Here is a 19,445-nt window from a genome sequence, read left to right on the forward strand (position 1 = left end):
AATGCCCGGGCTCACATCCCAGCTCCCACCCTCCTCAGGCAAGTCGCCCCTCTTCCCGGCCCGGTGGTTCCATTTTTAATGTGGGACAAGAACTACCTCCTGGCAGGGCTGTGAGGGTTGGTGGAGATGATGTCAGTGAGGCTGCCGGCCTGAGTGAAGGCCGCCGACGCCCCTGCCCTCCCTCCCGCAGTGGAGAGGGAAGTCGCCTGGTGCAGCCACCCCCGCAAGCCTGCAGGCACACTCCATTACTCATTAGCGAATGTGGAAAACCACCGGGGGGCACAGACCACAGTCCTTTGGGTCTCTAACCCCTGGTGCCATTGCCCTGCCCTTACCAGCACTGCCGTCTTGAAGAGGGTCACGGCCACGGTTGCAGGGTGGGGGATTCTGAGGCCCACTGTGGTCCACAGCTCTTGGCTTCAGAGAATCTATCTGATTGGTCTTCTTTCCAGAAAGTGCACCTTTCCACTCACTCAGTTTTGCACTCATAGAAGTTTCCAGGACCCCCTGAACCTGTCCAAGTTTCCCAAGGTGAAAAGCTCTGACCTGAAGACCATACATGCTCTTGACATTCTTGGGTCATTCATGAAGGTGGGGGGGACGTGCAGCTGACAGCATTAATACCACTTGTCTGGCATTTAGACTTGGGAGAATTCTCATCTGTAGCATCGGACTGCTTTTTCCACCAGTTCCATGATGCAGATAAGGAGCGTGGTGTCATGTTCAATTGCCGGATGAGGAAACTTGAGTCATGAGTCACAAAGAAAAGCCCCAGCTAGACGGTGACAAATGTTGGGGCAAGACCCCTGTCTAGCAGGTGTCTTCCCAGCCTCCCCTGTGTCCCCCTCTTATCATATGTTTCCCGGACCCACAGATGGCATGTGGGAGTCCCCCGGAGGGCTGGCGAAGCAGCCTGCTGGGCACCAGCCCCTGAGCAGTAGACTCTGGAGGACTGGGGGGCGTGGAAATGTGCATTTCTAACAAGGTCGGGGGGAGGCCGATGCTGCTGGTCTGGGGTCACAGCTTGAGAACCACTGCAGCGCCCTTCGCTGAGAACAGGACGGGCGGTTTGGTCCCGAGCTTTTGGACGATCCTGAGAGAAGCTGTCGCAGAAAACATGCCTGGGCTTCAGCAGGACCGGCCGGGCCAAGGCTGACATCAGCGGGAATGATGGGGACTACCTTAGCCTCCCGACTAGGACTTTCGGAAGGGAATGGGGTGCCGGTAGCAGAGGGAAGCCAGGAGCGTCCGGGGCAAACAGGACATTCACCCCCCTCCCCCACCCTCCACATGGAGCAGAACGTTCCCCGCTCAGGGGAAAGCTCTTCCTGCAGAGCCTTCGCGCAAACCGCTCGGCTTCCTCCAGTATTTATTAACTCCTGCTTCAGTGGCTCCCGGCAAGAACGGACAAAGGTCATGTGAATGGGCGTCTAATCCCGGATTATGTATTTAAAAAACATGAAAATGCTTCCACCCCAGTGCCCTCCTCAGACCGCGGGCCCGCTGCCAGCGCCGCGGCCCCGGAGGTGGACCGTGGGGGCGCAGCGTCCCCGGGGAAGGTTCCCTGCCCTGCCGGGGCCCTGCCCGCCGCGGCCCTGCCCGTCGCTCTCCCCCCGCAGCCGTGGCTCCGGGTCCGGCACCCGTGAGCGCCTCTCCCCGGGTCTCCTGCATCCCCGTCTGCGGGCCTGCGCGGTCTCCTCCCCAGCGGTGCGATGCCACGCTCACGACACCCACGTGCCTACGGAGCCTGGCGGGGTCGGCCCCCCGGGTGCAGGAAGTCCGCAAGTCTGGATCTTGAACCTCGAGGGCTGCAGGGTCTATGACTTCCCCCGGGTGAGTGCAGCCTAGAATGAGCTCAATTTCTGACTCTGCAAGAGGAGTGGAGGTGTGAGGGGTTGGTTGGGGTGGGGGTGGCGGGCCCGCTGCTCCTTGGCCCCACAGCATCTCCCGCCTCCAGGCCTCTCAGGCGCCCTCTCCGCAGGGCTCTACTCCTCCCCCCACACCTTTCCACGCCTGCTGTGTCCCCACGGCCAGGCCTCGCGTGCCCTGAGCGCCGGCTTCACACACCGACGGCCTTCGTGTTGCCTCCGCGCGGACGTCTCAGGGCCGCTCAGTGTGCCCACGTCGGACTTCCCAGCTGGTCTCCAAACCCGCTACGCTCCGTTTGGTTACTTTCCCCAGGCAGATGCTAGTGCGGGGCCCTTCCCTCATCTTGCCCCCCACCCCCCTTCAGCTGCCAAGTACAACGAGCCCCGCCTCCACGGTGGGTCTCGCAGGCTCCCCCTCTCTTTCCTCTCCCGAGGACCACGGCCTCTGGCCTCCCCTGCACGGCCAGCCGCACAGAGGCTGCTCCAACTTCTCCTGCCCCTCCCTCCGGCCCTCTGCCCTCGCTCTTGAAGCTACATGGCCCGCTTGGGATTTTTAAGAAGGTTCATCTGATCCGTCATCGCTTTGCTTCAGACCTTGCAGTGGCCACACACACACACACACACACACACACACACACACACGCGCGCGCGGATAAAATTCGAAAATCTTGAGCGCCGCCCACGAGGCCCACCACCCAGCCCCTGCGCACCTCCTCAGCTGTATCTCGTATCACTGGTTCCCTGCCTCCGGGCCTTTGCATTTTTGTTCCTTCTGCCGAGCCCACTCCCGGCCCCTCTGTGCACGCGCACACACACACACCTAGACACACACTTCCCTTGGCTAACTTTTGCAGGTACTTTATGTCTCAGAGTAAATGCCAGGTCATTACTTCCTTGGAGAAGAATCTCAATTAGTCCCTTTACTTTTCTTCCCTAGCAAGTTCGTATGTGTTCGTGTGATTGTCTGTTTCACCCATACCTGTGGAAAGGCCTGTCTCGTGGCCGTCTGCATTCCAAATACAGCCTGTGTGCTCGTTCGTGGTGGGTGCTGGATGGATGGATGGATGACCAGTTTGCAGTTCCTCCAGTAGCCTGTGATCTCAAGGGCATGCCCCATGACCTAGGGATTTTCTGTTTCTTCAGAGGCCCTGCCACGAAACCTAAGAACACAGCCGCTGCGGCTGCACCACCTGGGTTCCAGTCCCAGCTCTGAGTGCCCTTGAGCAGGTCTGTAACCTTTCCTCTCTGTTTCTTCCTCTGAGTGGGCAGAGCGCCAATGGTGCCCACCTCGTAGGCTCTCTGTAAGTCACTTAAAAATAAAAAGTGCCCCGGCCCCTACCTGGCATGTTGTGTTAGCCACTACTTTTGAGTCAGGGGTCAATTAAACCAATTAAGTGAGGGAGTAACCTTGGCCTTGGAGTCAGGCCTGGGTCCCAACGCTGTCTTCTTCCATTTCTCCTCTGTGCAAACTCAGCTGAGCCTTTTGGCTTCCACTAACCCAAAAACGTTGAGAAGCGGTATGACCACTGTGGAAAAGTTTCACATTCTCTTGTAAAGTTAAAGATTCATGGACCTTCCAACCCACCCATTCCACTCCTGAGGCATGCCCTAGACAAACCTAGACGTGAGGGTTTTGGAGGACACATGCAAGCGTCGGGGCACCATGATTCCTAATAGCAAGGCAAGGCACAGCCCAAAGCGGCCCTACCAGGAGGGAGGACAGAGGCTTTGGGGACATTCCCATGATGGGGTCCGATACAGAACTGCCAACGAATGCACTACGGCTGCGTTTATCTACACGGATAAATCTTAGGAACACCGTTTTAAGGTAAAAGAAAGGTCCAGAAGGATGTGTAGAATATCTTACCATTTTCTGAAGTTTTTAAAGGTGAAAATGACCCAAACTAAATAACCGTGTCTTTTAGAGATACATAGGTTGTATTAAAACTTTACAAGGTAAGTAGATCTAAAACCAGTTCAGGAGAGTGGGTGGTCGTTTGGGGGGAGGGGCAGGTGCCGAAGCAGCAGCTGTTAAAACCCGCTCTGTAAAAGAGAGTATTTAGGAAGAGTTTAGCAAAGTGAAAGCGAGGAACTTGTTTGACTCTGACGATGACTGGTGATCACAATGCGGTTTTTAGATAGCAAGTGATTATTTCATACCATTTTAAGAAACGGGCTTAGGGGCGCCTGGGTGGCGCAGTCTTTAAGCGTCTGCCTTCGGCTCAGGGCGTGATCCCGGTGTTCTGGGATCGAGTCCCACATCAGGCTCCTCCGCTATGAGCCTGCCTCTTCCTCTCCCACTCCCCCTGCTTGTGTTCCCTCTCTCGCTGGCTGTCTCTCTCTCTCTGTCAAATAAAATCTTTTTTTAAAAAAAAAGGGCTTAAATGTCTTTTATGATTATCAGAGACATTTATAAGAATGACATGCTTTTGCACTTACGTTCATGAAATGAGCTAGACCTAGTTTTGTCTGCTTGGGCCATTTTCGAGTTTGGTCTCCATTGTGTATTTTGCTTCAACATGGGAGAACAAGACAAGGAGGAGCAGGTGGCCAAGGTCAATGACATTGTTGATGTGCTGGCTCATAATTTGGGTGGTGGGCTTACAGGTGTTCGTTTTATTTTTATAGCTCATTACTAACATGTATGTTGTATATATATATTTGTATTATCAAATATTTCATAACTTAAAAACAGAATAATGTGTGAGACTATTAAGCTGTAGAGTGATTTATTTTTTTAAAGATTTTATTTATTTATTCATGAGAGAGAGGCAGAGGCAGAGGGAGAAGCAGGCTCCCCGCAGAGCAGGGAGCCCCATGCAGGACTCGATCCCAGGCCCCTGGGATCACGACCTGAGCTGAAGGCATATGCTTAACTGACTGAGCCACCCAGGTGTCCCTATAGGGCAATTTAGATGTCTCCTATTTCTTTTGATTATGACAGACCTAGAAACTCCCAAATTTTTACTTCTTGTAGAGAAGTTGCCGACCCCTGAGAACACATCTGTGGACCACCATTCAAGGACTGCCACACTACATGAGACCATCTGGTGTCCTAACAGGCCTGTGTCTAAGGGGACACCCAAGTATTGGACAACATCAGCCTTTCTAGGACCCCCTTTCTGCACATGGCAATGGAGGAGGGGGGAGATAGGAGATCTCCTTCCCAGCATCAGTTTCCCACAGCCCCTTAGGCCTCTAAACATTAGGGAGGCTTTGCCTCTTTCGGTTCTTTTTCCTGCTCAGCTCACTCTCTCCCACCTGGTTTTGCTTCCTAATAAAGGCCCAAAGGGGAAATGGTTCTGATGGTATCCACATTGTTATTAATTAAAGAGGGTCCTGCTTTTTCCGCCAAGTCTGAGGTCCCTTATACTCTGAGTGAGACACCCTCCAAAGAATGGGAAAGAGAGCCCCAGAAAGACACACCCAGAGAGGGAAGCGCTCAGGAAGATGGCTGCTCTCAGAAACGTCGGTTACGAAGGAGAGATGTTGAATCTGAGGAGGACTGGCTGCCTTCACACCTTTCCCAGTCTCTCTAGTGTGCTTTCCTCGCCTGCTGAGCCATGCTCCACTGGTCCTGGGTTCCAGAACCATGCTAGGTTCTGTGAAGGAGTGCACCTCACATGGTGGAAAGCACCTTTTGTCAAGAATGGACACAATGGTGGTGACATTTGGTTCTTGGGGGACAGCTCAGGGGCAGATTCTAGTTTGTCTGAGGGTCGGGGCATAGCTACTGAACAGTAGGTGGACCATGAAAGTTTGTTCCATCATCTGGGAAGGGATTTTCTGTCTGCCGTTGTTCCTCAAACTGAACCTCTGGTTCTGCCAAAGATAATGTCCTCTACCAAACTCTGTATGAAATCCCCTCCATGGGCGCCGGGGGTGCGGCTCAGTCAGTCAAGCATCTGCCTTCAGCTCAGGTCATGATCCCAGGGTCCTGGGATTGAGTCCTGCATGGGGCTCCCTGCTCAGTGGGAAGTCCGCTTCTCCCTCTCCCTCTGCCCCTGCTTGTGCTCTCTCTCTTTCTCTTTCTCTTGCAAATAAATAAATAGATAAATAAAATCTTTAAAAAAAGGAAAGAAAGAAGAAAGAAAGAAATCCCTTCCTGCTTACACTAACTGAAGGGGACGCCACCATTTGTAATGGAAAACCCTGAACGGCAGATAGACAGAGGAGCCAAAACATCCAACTAAAGATGAAAGAGCTGAATAAATCATGGCTTAGCTTTTTGATGGAATACCATCCAGCATGTAAGAGTGTGTGCTCCAAAATTCTGAAACACGTGGGGAAATGCTCACAAATAATGGAAAATGGACAATAAAAAGAATAGGAGTTCCTCTTCTGATAATGATACACTAGATAATTTTGGGTAAAACTTTCTACAGAAGGTAACTAAAACAACTGGGCAAAAAATTTTGCAAATTTGATTGAAGCATCAAAGAGTTAAAGTAATGAAAAATTACTAGGAATGACGGGGAATTAGCACAAGGAGATGGAAATCTGGAGAGCCGACCTAGCATTTAGGGCAACGTGTGTCCTGGGTGTGTTTGCCGATCAGAAAAGAAAACTGAGACAACTGAGATGTTGGAGCAAGGCGGTGGACAGCCTGATTCCCTTCAGTAGACGTAACATGATCCACGTCGCTACTGCCCCAAGTGCCTGGCAGGAGCAGACATGAATCTTCTCTGGAGGAAGACAACATCATGCAGGGCATAAAAATATTCATACAACTTTTCAAGTACGCTGTTCAGCACACAAGAAATAGTAACCTGCCACATGCACGGGCAGCACAACATGAACAAAGACCAACGGAACAAAACAGACAATGGATAAACAGCTGCAAGCACACCAGCGGTTGGAGTAATCGAATGCAGACTTTATTTGGGCACCTGGGTGGCTCAGTCGGTTAAGTGTCTGCCTTGGGCTCAGGTCATGGGATTGAATCCCGCATCAGGCTCCTTGCTAGGCAGGGAGTCTGCCTCTTCCTCTGCCTGCTGCTCCCCCCCGCTTCTGCACTAGCCCTCTCTCTGGCAAATAAATAAATAAAATCTTAAAAAAGAAAAAAAAGTGTTAAATGGACTTTTCCAGAAAGGCAGAAAGAAATGATCCCAGATACCAGGCAGTTGTTGCAGAAAGGAAGGAAGAGCAATTGAAATGGTAGTTATGGAGGCAAATCTGAATGATTCTGCCTATGTAAAACAACAATAGTACTGTCCTGTGGAATTTCAAACGCATAGAATTTAAATTTATAACAATGGTATGTAAGTAAAAAGGGAGCCAACTGAGGTTCAAGTGTTCCAAGGAAGAGACTACTAGAAGCACTGATTAGCATTAAGATTTGAGGGGTGCCTGGGTGGCTCGGTTGGTTAAGTGTCTGCCCTTGGCTCAGATCATGATCTCGAGGTCCTGGGATTGAGCCCCACATAGGGCTCCCTGCTCAGTGGGGAGTCTGCTTCTTCCTCTCCCTCTGTCCCTTATGCTGCTTGCATGCTCGCTCTCTCTCTCTGTCTCAAAGAAATAAATAAAATCTTAAAAAAAAAGACCCATTAGGATTTGAAAAGTCAGTGATGCATTTTGAAACGCTAGAGAAAACCTAAAAATAAAATTAAAGCAAGGTGAGGTATAACTTCCAAACACATAAAAAGGGTAAAACTGTATAATTAAAAAATAATGACTCCGAAAGAAGGCAAAAGGAAAGAAAAGGAAATATTGCTGATGGAACAAATAGAAGGCACATAGAGACACATTAGATTTAAGCCAACATCTTACCAATTACATTAGATACAAATGGACAGAATCCACCAATAAAATGGGGGAAATAAATTTCAGAGTGAATTAAAAAAAAACACAGCTACATACTGTTTCCAAGAGGCACATCTAAACATAAGGGTACAGGTAAGTTGCGAACAGATTGGAAAAAGATATATCACGCAAGTACTATATTTAAAAATACACCTCCAAATAAGCCAATGGACAAGGAAGAAATTACAATGGGAATTAGAAAATATTTTCGATTGGATGATAATGAAAATATCACATATCAAAATTTGTGGAATGCAGCTAAAGCCAAGCTTACAGGAAAATTTTAGCCTTGGATGCATACATTAGTTGAAAGGAAAAGCTGAACCTTATGATGTAACCATTTATCTCAAGAAGTTAGAAAAACAATAGCAAGAGAAACACAAAGTAGGAGAAGGTAAATAATATTATGCAGATAAGAATTAAATAAAAAACATGTAATAGGGAAGATCAATAAGATAAAAAGGTAATTATCAGAAAGACTAATACAATTAACAACATCCCCAAATCAATAAACACTTGGCAAGATTAACTGAGATTTTAAAAAGTCACAAATCTTCGATTATCAGGAATGAGAAAAGAACCATTTTCAGAGATCAGGTTGAAAAGATAGTTAGGAACAATGGGAAAACATGCAAAAGAAGAGAATAAATTTAGATCCCTACCTCATACCATATACAAAAATTAATTTAAAATAAATTAAAGATCTAATATAAGTTAAAACTATAAAACTCTTAGAAGAAAACACACGTCAAATCTTCACGACCTTGTATTAGGCAATATGACACCAAAAGCACAAGCAACAAAAGAGAAAGACAAATTGGACTTTACCAAAATGAAAAACTTGAAAAATTTTTTATACTTCAAAAAACATCATCATGGAGGTACCTGGGTGGCTCAGTTGGTTAAGCATCTGACTCTGATCTCAGCTCAGGTCTTGATCTCAGGGTTGTGAGTTCAAGCCCTGCATTGGACTCCATGCTGGGTGTGGAACCTACTTAAAAAAATAAAACAACTGGCCCCTGGGTGGTGCAGTCAGTTGAGTGTCCGACTCTTGTTTTTGGTTCAGGTCATGATCTCAGGGTCATGAGATCAAGCCCCGTGTCTGGCTCCGAGCTCAGTGAGGAGTCTGCTAAAGTTTCTCTCCCTCTCCTGCCCCTCCCTGTGCTTGTGTTCTCTTTCTTTCTCTCTCTAAACTAAATAAAGAAATCTGTAAAAACAAAACAAAACATCATCAACATCAAAAAGTGAAAAAAAGCACCCACAGAACAAAAACAAAAGATTTCAAATCACAAATCTGATAAGGAAGTTATATCCAGAATATATAAAGAACCCTTAAAAGTCAACAATAAAAGACAAATAACCCTATTTTTAAATAAGCAAAGGATCTGAATAGACTTTTTGGAAAAAATATGAAAATATGAAATATGATCACCATCATTAATAATTAAAGAAATGTAAATCAAAACCACGATGAGATATCACTTCACACTCACTAGAAAGGCTAGAGTCAAAGAGGCAGATAATTACAAATTTAGCAAAGATGTGGAAAAATTGGAACCTTCATATATTGTTGGTGGGAATGTAAAATGAATGGTCTGATCATGTTGAAAAACAGTTTGGCAGTGCCTCAAAGTTAGACACAGAATCTCCATATGACCTAGCAAGCTCAAACCTAGATATTTACCCAAGAAAATATATGTCCACACAATAACTTACAAAAGAATGTTTATAGCAACATTATTCATAACAGCCCCAAAGTAGAAACACAAATAGCCATCAGCTGATGAATAGATCAGCAGAAGGTAGAATGTCCATATAATGAGCCATTAATTGGCAATAAAAATGAATGATGTACTGCTACATACTACAACATGGCATAACTTGAAAAAATTATATTAAGTGAAAGAAGGCAGTCAACAAAGGCTACATACTCTGTAATTCCATTTGTATGAAATGTCCAAAGAGACAGAAAATAGACGTAGTTGCCAAGGCCTGGCGGAGGAAAAGAATGGGAGTGACTGCTAATGGATAGAGAGTTTCTTTTTGGAATAATTAAAATATTCTGGAATTAAATAGTGGTGAAGGTTGTACAACTATGTGGATACACTAAAAACTACTGTATTGCTCTCCTAAAAAATAAAAATAAAGAAGCAAGATGAGTATATACAATGTAACAATAACAATATTCTGCTAAAATGTAGACAAAATGGACAAATTGTAGAAAAATAACAACAATCCAGAACTGACACGATAGAAAAGGAATTAAGAGTCTTATAGCAATTAAAGAAATTGAATATATAATTTTAAAACTTCGCACAAAGTAAACTCCAAGGCCAGAGAGCTGCATCGGTGTGTTTTATCAAACACATAAGAGAAAAGTGCCAATTTTTTATTTTTATCCCACACAAACTCTTCCAGAAAATAGAACGAGAGGGAACACTACCTGACCAGGTCAGCATAACCTTGATACCAAACCCGATAAGACATTATGAGAAAGGAAAATTACAGGCCAGTCTTACTCATTAACATAGACACAAAAATCCCAAATAAAATATTAGCAAACTGAATCTTGTAACATATAACGATCAAGGAGTGTTTACTCCAAGGTTGGTTTAACATTAGAAAATCAATTAATGAAATTCATCACGTGAATAGAGTATGAGGAAAACTCATGATCATTTTAATAGAAACAGCACTTGATAAAACTCAATGTCCATTTATGATCTTAAGCATACTTTTAGAAAACTCAGAATAAAAGGAAACTTTTTTAATCTCATCAAGGTTGCCTGCAAAAACTTAGGGCAAATAACATACTTAATGATGAGATGTTGACAGCTTCCCCTTTGAGATCTGGTACAAAGCAAGGATGCAAATTATTGCTGCCTCTGTTCGATGTTGCACTGCAGGCCCTGAAAAGGTCTAAATGTAGAAAGTCAAGAAAAAAGAGATTAAAGTCATAAAGATTGGAAGAGAGGAAATAAAACTATCACAGTTTATGGAAGAAATAACTATGTAAATAGGAAATCCAAAGAATTCACAAATAAATTATTTGAATTAATAAGTTCAGCAAAGTTGCTGGACAAAATTCAGTAGAAATAAACCACATCCATATATCACCACAAACAGAAAATGAAAACTTTCAATAGATACTGCTTACAACAGAATAACAATTCTTAGGACCTAGAAACAAATAAAAAAAAAATGGACAACACTTCTCTGAAGAAAACAATAAGAATATTCTTGAGAGAAAATGAAAATTAAACTAAATGGAGAGATATGTTTATTGCAAGACATAGTTTTATAAAGTTGTCAGTTCTCCCCCAAATAAGCTACATATTTAATGAAATTCTAATAAAATTTCCAAGGGTTTTTATGTATATTGAAAAGCTGATTTCAAACTGCACGGAAATGCAAAAGGACAAAAATAGCCAAGAGACTTAAGAAGTGAAAAGGCAGGGGGGGCACCTGGGTGGCTCAGTAGGTTAAGCGTCTGCCTTCAGCTCAGGTCATGATCTCGGGGTCCTGGGATTGAGCCCTGCACTGAGCCCTGCATCGAGCCCCACATGGGGCTCCCTGCTCAGCAGGGAATCTGCTTCTCCCTTTCCCTCTGCTCTTCCCTCCCGCTCATGCTCTCTCTCTAAAGAAAAAAAAAAAAGATGAAGAAGAGAAAAAGGTGGGAGAATTTGTTCTACAAGAAATCAAGAATTTTTAGAAAGATCGCAATAATTAAGGGAGTATGGTATTCTGCAGTAAAAGACAGACAGGAAGGAAACCCAAAGAGCCCAGAAAAAGACCCATGCATAGCTGGACATTTAATTTATGACAAAGGTGGCATTGCGGAGATGTGGGAAAAGGCAAGTATTTTCAATAAATGGACTGGGTCCACCAGATATACATGAGGAGAAAAGGAAGAGAAACGTGACCCCTACCTCACACCATGCACAAAAATGAATTCTAGGAGGAGTTAGGCCTAAACATGAAAGGCAAAACAATATAACTTTGAGAGGATAACTGGGAATATCTTTATGACCTTAAGGTAGAGAAGATTGCTTAAATAAGACACAAATTGTCATAAAGAAATGGACTGATAAATTAATTCAAAAATAATAATTTCTGCTCATCAAAAGAACCATTAAAACAGTAAAAAAGTGGAGCGCCTGGCTGACTCAGTAGGTAGAGCATGTGACTCTTGCTCTCAGGGTCGTAGGTTTGAGCCCCACACTCGGTGTAGAGGTTACTTAGAAACAAAATCTTAAATAAAAAGAACAGTGAAAAAGTTAGAGAGTGGGAAAAATATCCACAGTATATTTAACCACCAAAGGGCTTAATATCAAACTACATAAAAGAAAAACTCTTCTAAGTCAATAAGAAAAACACCAGAAGACAAGTAGGTCATAGGCCAGTGGTTTACAAAACTAAATATCCAAATGAGAGTTCAGAAAAGGTGCTCGGCGTTATTAATAATCAGGGAAATACAAACTAAAACCCCAGAGAGATACTTCCACACACACCCACAGGACATTTTCCTTGTTATCAACACACCACAGCTTTATCGAGGGAATTCAGCCCTGAATTAATTCCCGAGAAGGACCAAAAGGGACAAAAGTATTTATCCTGCCTTCAAAGAGTTTACAGTTTTATTGAGGAGAGAAAAGGACATTTGGTGAAATAATTGCCATGTTCCCACAAAAAGAAACTGACAGTCTAGTCCCTAAAGGAAAACCCTTCTTTTTGAAGGGGTTGACCTCCCTGTAGGATCCAGACAGATCCCCAGTCAGAGAAAGACACGTATCATCTGATTTCCCTGATACGTGGATTTTAAGAAACAAAACAGAGGAACGAGCATAGGGGAAGAGAGGAAAAAATAAAACAAGACAAAACCAGAGAAGAAGACAAACCATAAGAGACTCTTAATCACAAGAAACAAACTGAGGGTTGCTGGAGGGAGTGGAGAGGTGGGTGGGGAGATGCAGTAACTGGGTGATGGACGTTAAGGAGGGCACGTGATGTAATGAGCACTGGGCATTACGTAAGACTGATGAATCATCGAACTCTACGTCTGAAACTAATAATACACTATACGTTAATTATTTGAATTTAAATAAAAAAATTTTTAAAAAGAATCCAGACGTACCCCATTGCATGCACAAACATACACGAGACCCAAACACACATGAGACAGAAACACACACAATAGTTACCTTTAAAAAAAAAAACTCAACTATCAAAATGGTAGCCAATGGGAAGAGGTATGGGTGAGTGAGTGTGTAAGGGGGCACTCATACACCCTGCTTGTGGGAGTGTAAGCTGGCACAACCCTTCTGAGGGACGTTTCCGCTTGATGAATGAGAAATCTTGAAGTGCAAACCTTGTGACTTAAGAATTCTACTTCCAAGGGTGCCTGGGTGGCTCAGTCAGTTAAGCATTGGCCTTTGGCTCAGCTCATGATCCCAGGGTCCTGGGCTCCAGCCCCACAGCCCCAGGTTGGGCTCCCTGCTCAGAGGAGAGGGCAAGGGAAGCTCTGCTTCTCCCTCTGCCTCTGCCCCTCCCCCTCCCCTTGCTCCTGCTCTCTCTCTCTCTCTCCCTCTCTTTCAAATAAATGAATAAAACCTTAAAAAAAAAAAAAGAATTCCACTTCCAGGACTATCCCTTAGCAAAATCACAGGACAAGTGTATACAGACGCATATACAAGAATGGAATTTAGACTGGGGTCTAAACTATGATATGCCCATACTTTATGTGGTCATTGGAGTTCAGTTCTAGATAAATATTTAATGATATGGGAAAATGCTTCTGACATAGTAAATGACAAAAGCCATTTGCAAAAGAGTAAATATTATATGAACCCAAGTTTATTTTGTATCTGTTCATATAGGAAATAAATATATGAAAATGTTATCATACTTCCTGTAATAGCTCTCTCTGGATGCATATCAGATTACCATGAGCAAGCAGCTCAGAACAACACAGATGTCTGATTTTGGTCTCCATGATTAGGAGCCCAGGCTTGGGTTATCTGAGTCCTCTGCTCAGGGTCTAAGAAAGCTGAAGTCAAGATGCTGGCTGGGCTGCATTCCTTTCTGGAGCCACGTCCTCTTCCAAGCTCACATAGTCATTGGCAGAGCTCAATTCCTTGCGGCTGTAGGACTAACAACCCTGCTTCTGGCCCTGGGGGCTGCCCTTTCCTGCCCCATGTCCTGCCCCATAGCCCTCTCCAACACCATGGCAGTTTGCTTCCCGAGGGTCAATGGAAGAGCATCTGCTGCAGCTTTAAATCTCTATGATTTCCTTTCTCTAATTTGTAGACCCAGGTTTAAAAGGCTTATGTGATTAGGTCACATTCATCCACACCCCTGCTCTCTCTCTCTCTTAAATACATAAATAAATCTTAAAAAAAAAAAAGAAACACAAATATGATTGGTCTCATCCTTAAGTTGTGGTTTTAAAATAGTTGATATTTGGCATTCTTCCCTTTAAGAGATGGAGCCTAATTCCTCTTCCCTTGTATATTTTTTTTTTCTTTTTCTCCTCTTCCTCCTTTATTTTATTTTATTTTTTTAAATGATTTTTTATTATATTATGTTAGTCACCATACAGTACATCCCCAGTTTCCAATGTCAAGTTCGATGACTCATTAGTTGCGTATAACACCCAGTGCACCATGCAATACGTGCCCTCCTTACTACCCATCACCGGTCTATCCCTTTCCCCCACCCCCCTCCCCTCTGAGGCCCCCAGTTTGTTTTTCATAGTCCATAGTCTCTCATGTTTCATTCCCCCTTCTGATTACCCCCCTTTCTTTATCCCTTTCTTCCCCTACCTATCTTCCTAGCTCTTATGTTCCTTAGATGAGAGAAATCATATGATAGTTGTCTTTCTCTGCTTGACTTATTTCACTTAGCATTATCTCCTCCAGTGCCGTCCATGTTGCAGCAAATGTTGAGAATTCATTCTTTCTGATAGCTGAGTAATATTCCATTGTATATATGGACCACAACTTCTTAATCCAGTCATCTGTTGAAGGGCATCTCAGCTCCTTCCACGATTTAGCTATTATGGACAATGCTGCTATGAACATTGGGGTGCATATGGCCCTTCTCTTCACTACGTCTGTATCTTTGGGGTAAACACCCAGTAGTGCAATGGCTGGGTCATAGGGTAGCTCGATTTTTAACTTTTTAAGGGACCTCCACACTGTTTTCCAGAGTGGCTGTACCAACTTGCATTCCCACCCACAATGTAGGAGGGATCCCCTTTCTCCACATCCTCTCCAACAATTGTTGTTTCTTGCCTTGTCTATTTTTGCCATTCTAACTGGCATAAGGTGGTATCTCAGTGTGATTTTGATTTGAATTTCCCTGATGGCTAATGATTTTGAACATTTTTTCATGTGTCTGTTAGCCATTTGTATGTCTTCATTGGAAAAGAGTCTGTTCATATCTTCTGCCCATTTTTTGATTTGTTTATTTGTTTCTCGTGTATTGAGTTTGAGAAGTTCTTTGTCGATCTTGGATACCAGTCCTTTATCTGTAGTGTCATTTGCAAATATATTCTCCCATTCCGTGGGCTGCCTCTTAGTTTTTCTGACTGTTTCCTTGGCTGTGCAGAAGCTTTTTATCTTGATGAAGTCCCACAAGTTCATTTTTTCTTTTGTTTCTCTTGCCTTTGGTGATGTGTCATGAAAAAGGTTGCTTTGGCCGATGTAGTAGAGGTTGCTGCCTACGTTCTCCTCGAGAATTTTGATGGATTCCTGTCTCACATCGAGGTCTTTCATCCATTTGGAGTTTATCTTTGTATATGGTGTGAGAGATTGGTCAAGTTTCATTCTTTTGCATGTAGCTGTCCAATTTTCCCAGCACCATTTATTGAAGAGACTGTCTTTTTTCCACCAGATGTTTTTTCCTGCTTTATCAACTCTTCCCTTGTATGTTGGCTGGACTTAGTGACTCACTTCTAGCGAATAAAGTGAAAATGACTGTATGTGATTCCTGCGACTCGGTCATAAAAAGCACTGAGACTTCCTCCTCATTTTCCCTTGGGTCGTTCATTCTGGGGGAGCCAGCTGCCATCTTGAGAAGACACTCAGATAACCCTGTGGAGAGGCCTGTGTGGTGAGCTCCTGAGGTCTCCAGCCAACAGCCACCTGAGCAAGTCACCTGGGAAGCGGCATCTCCAGCCCCAGGCAAGCCTTCATGCGACCAGAGCTGTGCTGACAAGTTGACTTGCAGCATCATGAGAGATCCTGAGCCAGAACCACCCAGAAGGGAGTGCGAGATTTTAAAATGTTTGTTATTTTAAATGGTAAATTTTGGAGCAATTTGTTACGCAGCAATGGCTAATTTACACACCCTGTAATATCAGTGCAGTGTAGATTTCTTCCCCTAAGTATTTTCTGGTTCTTAGGCAATGGTAGGAGGCACGGTGGCTTTAGGGATGCACACAGCTCATCAAACACTGGTGAGGCCACTGAGTAGCCATCACTCCTTGGGTAACCGCTCGAATTTTCAGAGCTTCTGTCTTCTCCTTTGCAAAATGGAAACGTGAATCATTCAGCAGAGTATGTGGCTCCGTGCAGGGAATTCAATAATGGGATTGTAGGATTATATTATTTCACTGTCATCTCTGCCTGCATACCTCGCAGAGCAGAGAGACTTGCTTCCCTCCCCACTTGTTCCTGTTTGGCTCTGTCTCCACCAGGCTCCTGGCCTCCAAATCCCCATCACGGTTCTCCTCCTGCTCTTTGGACCTGGTGTGTACGTTGGATCTGGGAGGTGGGTGGAGAGCAGGAACGACCATGCGGCTGGAGCCTGCCTCTCTGTTGGGTGGCTGATTGCAGCTCTGGTGGACCATCGGCAGCCTCCTCTGGGACTGCCACACTCCTCAGCCAAGCTATCTCCCCGACAGAGCCCACCCCACCTCTGCCTCCCGGGCTCCATCTTTGGGTGGCTCTTGAGTGCCTGTGCTGTGCTGATCCCTGGGTGGGCAGCAGAGATAAGTCAAAAGCTCCTGTCCTCTGAGAGGGGAAAAGCATGGGCATGTCCGTGGCGTGAGGGGTGCAAAGCCAGAGGAGCCCGAGGGCCGTGGGAGCCCAGAGGAGGGTGCTCCATCCAGCCTGGGGTGAGGAGGGGAGGGGAGGCAAGGACAGTGTGGGGAATGCAGAGAAGAGCGATGACCTTCTCTCCTTCCCTCACATCTGACCCAAAGCAGACACTCTGCCATATACCCAAGGTCTTATTCTTATTCTCATCCCTAAAGATTCTTTACCTAATGAGGTGACCCAAAACCATTGTTGAGGGATCCGAGCTCTTAGTGATTCTGTTTATGTTGGATTACTTTTGTTTCCCATTAATTTTACCATTAGACATAGCAATGCTAAGAGCAGTCCCTGAAGATTTCCTGCCCCTCGTTGTGTAGCAGTAATGATATCTCCTTTTGAAAATTAGCATCAGTCACCCTAGTTAACATGATAACTCCCTGTATTCTTATTTGCTCAGTGGAGCCCCAAATGGGCCAAAGAAGGGTCTCAAATTCTAATTTTTTAAAAAAGATTTTATTTATTTATTTATTTGACAGAGAGAGACAGAACAGGAGAAGGGGCAGAGGGAGAGGGAGAAGCAGACTCCCCACTGAGCAGGGAGCCTGATGTGGGGCTTGATCCCAAGACCCTGAGATCATGACCTGAGCCGAAGGCAGATGCTTCACTAACTGAGCCACCCAGGCACCCCTCAAATTCTAATTTAAATTAACTAAATTCTTCTAGTGAAGAATTACTTTGAGTAACCCAGACTACTTAAATAACAGATCCCCAGACTGTGGGGATATACAAACAAATGTCTTAGGGCACCTAGGTGGCTCAGTCAGTTGAGTGTCTGAGTCTGATTTTGGCTCAGGTCATGATCTTGGGATTGTGGGATCGAGCCCCGCATTGGGCTCCATGCTCAGCGGGGAGTCTGCTTGGGATTCTCTCTTCCTCTCCTTCTGCCCCTGCCCCCTACAGGCATTGTCTCTCAAATAATAAATAAATCTTGAAAAAAATGTCTTGTGAGTTGATCACTAGTTGTACAGTGAGGGAGGTGATTAGACCTTCAATCCCTGAACTCAAGTATTCTGCTTAAGAGGAAAAAATAGGGGGGCACCTGGGTGGCTCAGTCATTAAGCGTCTGCCTTCGGCTCAGGGCGTGATCCCAGAGTCCTGGGATTGAGCCCCACATCGGGCTTCTCCGCTGGGAGCCTGCTTCTTCCTCTCCCACTCCCCTGCTTGTGTTCCCTCTCTCGCTGCCTGTCTCTCTCGGTCAAATAAATAAATAAAATCTTAAAAAAAAAAAAAAGAGGAAAAAAATAGGGCCACATATTGATTCAGGACATAGACTGTATTGTGTAGAATAGAAATTCACTTTTGTGAGGTGTCGTCTCTTACGGGGTGCTGTTACAGTCTTCGGCCATTCCATTGCTCTAAAAGACCAGCTACTTTGGAGTGATCAGGTACGTGGTTAAACCCATGAGTAACAAGGAGAGATTAGCCTTGTTATTAGCCCATCGTAATGCTTTTCTTTATGCTGTGAAATAAGTTTCTTTCTCTTTTTGATATAAATTTCTTGATCAATAGCAATGTTGAGGGGCAGAGACCTCTGTTAAGTCAATCAATGATGCTCCCAGCAAAAACATGGCAGATAGGGAAGGAAAATTCATTTGCAGAATTGATGTCTACCCCAATAAGGAAAAATCACTGCCACGCCCATGGTGAGGAGGGCCAATGCAGTCAACCTCCACCAGGGGGCAGACTGGTCCCCCATGCTATGGTGCCATATTGAGTGCACTTGGTAGTGGTAAGTAGCCAAATGGATTTTGGAGTGGTCTATTCCATGCCGTGGAGCCAACAGATAACCTCCACCCGACCACTGTCCCACTTTGTCAATGAGTAAGTACTGGTGGGGAAAAGAGATTGATTACTGAAAACAACCTTCCTCTGCAAAGGGTGGCCTTGTGGGGACTATTCCCATGAGACACAAATATTGCCGCATTCAGAGCCCATTCTACCTCTTTCTCTAACCTCCTTGTTATCAGTTTTTTAAATCTCGTTCCTTCCAAATTCCTGACCACTGGCTTTAGCAATCACTCATGAAATCAGGAGAGTCTCATCTCACATCATCTTTCCTCTGGGCAAAGAGGACCCCACAGTGATGCGTTGCCTGGAGTCCTGTGCTTCGGGAGGACGCCCCATCTCCACTGCCCTTCAGTGCACCACTGATTAGGGCTGTGCCCACACAGCTGGCGGGAGCTGGTCGTTCAGAGCCGTCTGAGCACCAGGCTTCAAGCAATGATTTCCTCCTCTGTCAGCGGCTCCCAGGCTGGGTTGAGGGAGGAAATATGCTAGGAGCAAGCACACTGTGTGGGGGAGCCCCCTAACCAGGCGGCTAACTTGTGCCTCCAGGATTTACACGAGCCTGATCCCATCTATTTGACACCAGAATGGTCGGACAACGGCCCCTTCGTCATCTTGTACCCCAGAGATGTTCACTCTTGAGCAGAGCCAAAGCTGTTTCTCAAGAAAATACTTACCTGCAGAAGAGGGTATGGCTTTGCTCTAAATGTGCCACAGACACATTGAGCACCACTGAATCCACTGAATCCTAAGGGCCAAGGGACCAGTTGGATGTCCACGTGGATGTTGAAATGGTCCGGACTCCTGGGTTCTAAATCACGGCCCAGAACAGGAGGGTTGACATAGTTTTGAGGCATGGTGCTAAATATACGTTCAGGTCCTTGTCAGGTAC

General features: G+C 45.2%; 1 long non-coding RNA gene across 2 annotated transcripts; it reads left to right on the forward strand.

Annotated features, from left to right (window-relative positions):
* The first annotated feature begins 1,476 nt into the window (after nt 1-1,476).
* LOC123796606 (uncharacterized) lies at nt 1,477-13,299 on the forward strand. 2 transcript variants are annotated; one of them, XR_006780792.2, is made up of 3 exons: nt 1,477-1,833; nt 3,012-3,095; nt 4,846-13,299. It is a non-coding gene; the product is annotated as an uncharacterized LOC123796606 (long non-coding RNA). The 2 variants fall into 2 exon arrangements; XR_015721425.1 differs by having other exon boundaries at nt 3,012-13,299.
* The last annotated feature ends 6,146 nt before the right edge of the window (nt 13,300-19,445 follow it).

The sequence above is a fragment of the Ursus americanus genome, chromosome 1, assembly GCF_024610735.1.
Source record: "Ursus americanus isolate L20-20 chromosome 1, mUrsAme1.1.p, whole genome shotgun sequence".
Classification (NCBI taxonomy): domain Eukaryota; kingdom Metazoa; phylum Chordata; class Mammalia; order Carnivora; family Ursidae; genus Ursus; species Ursus americanus.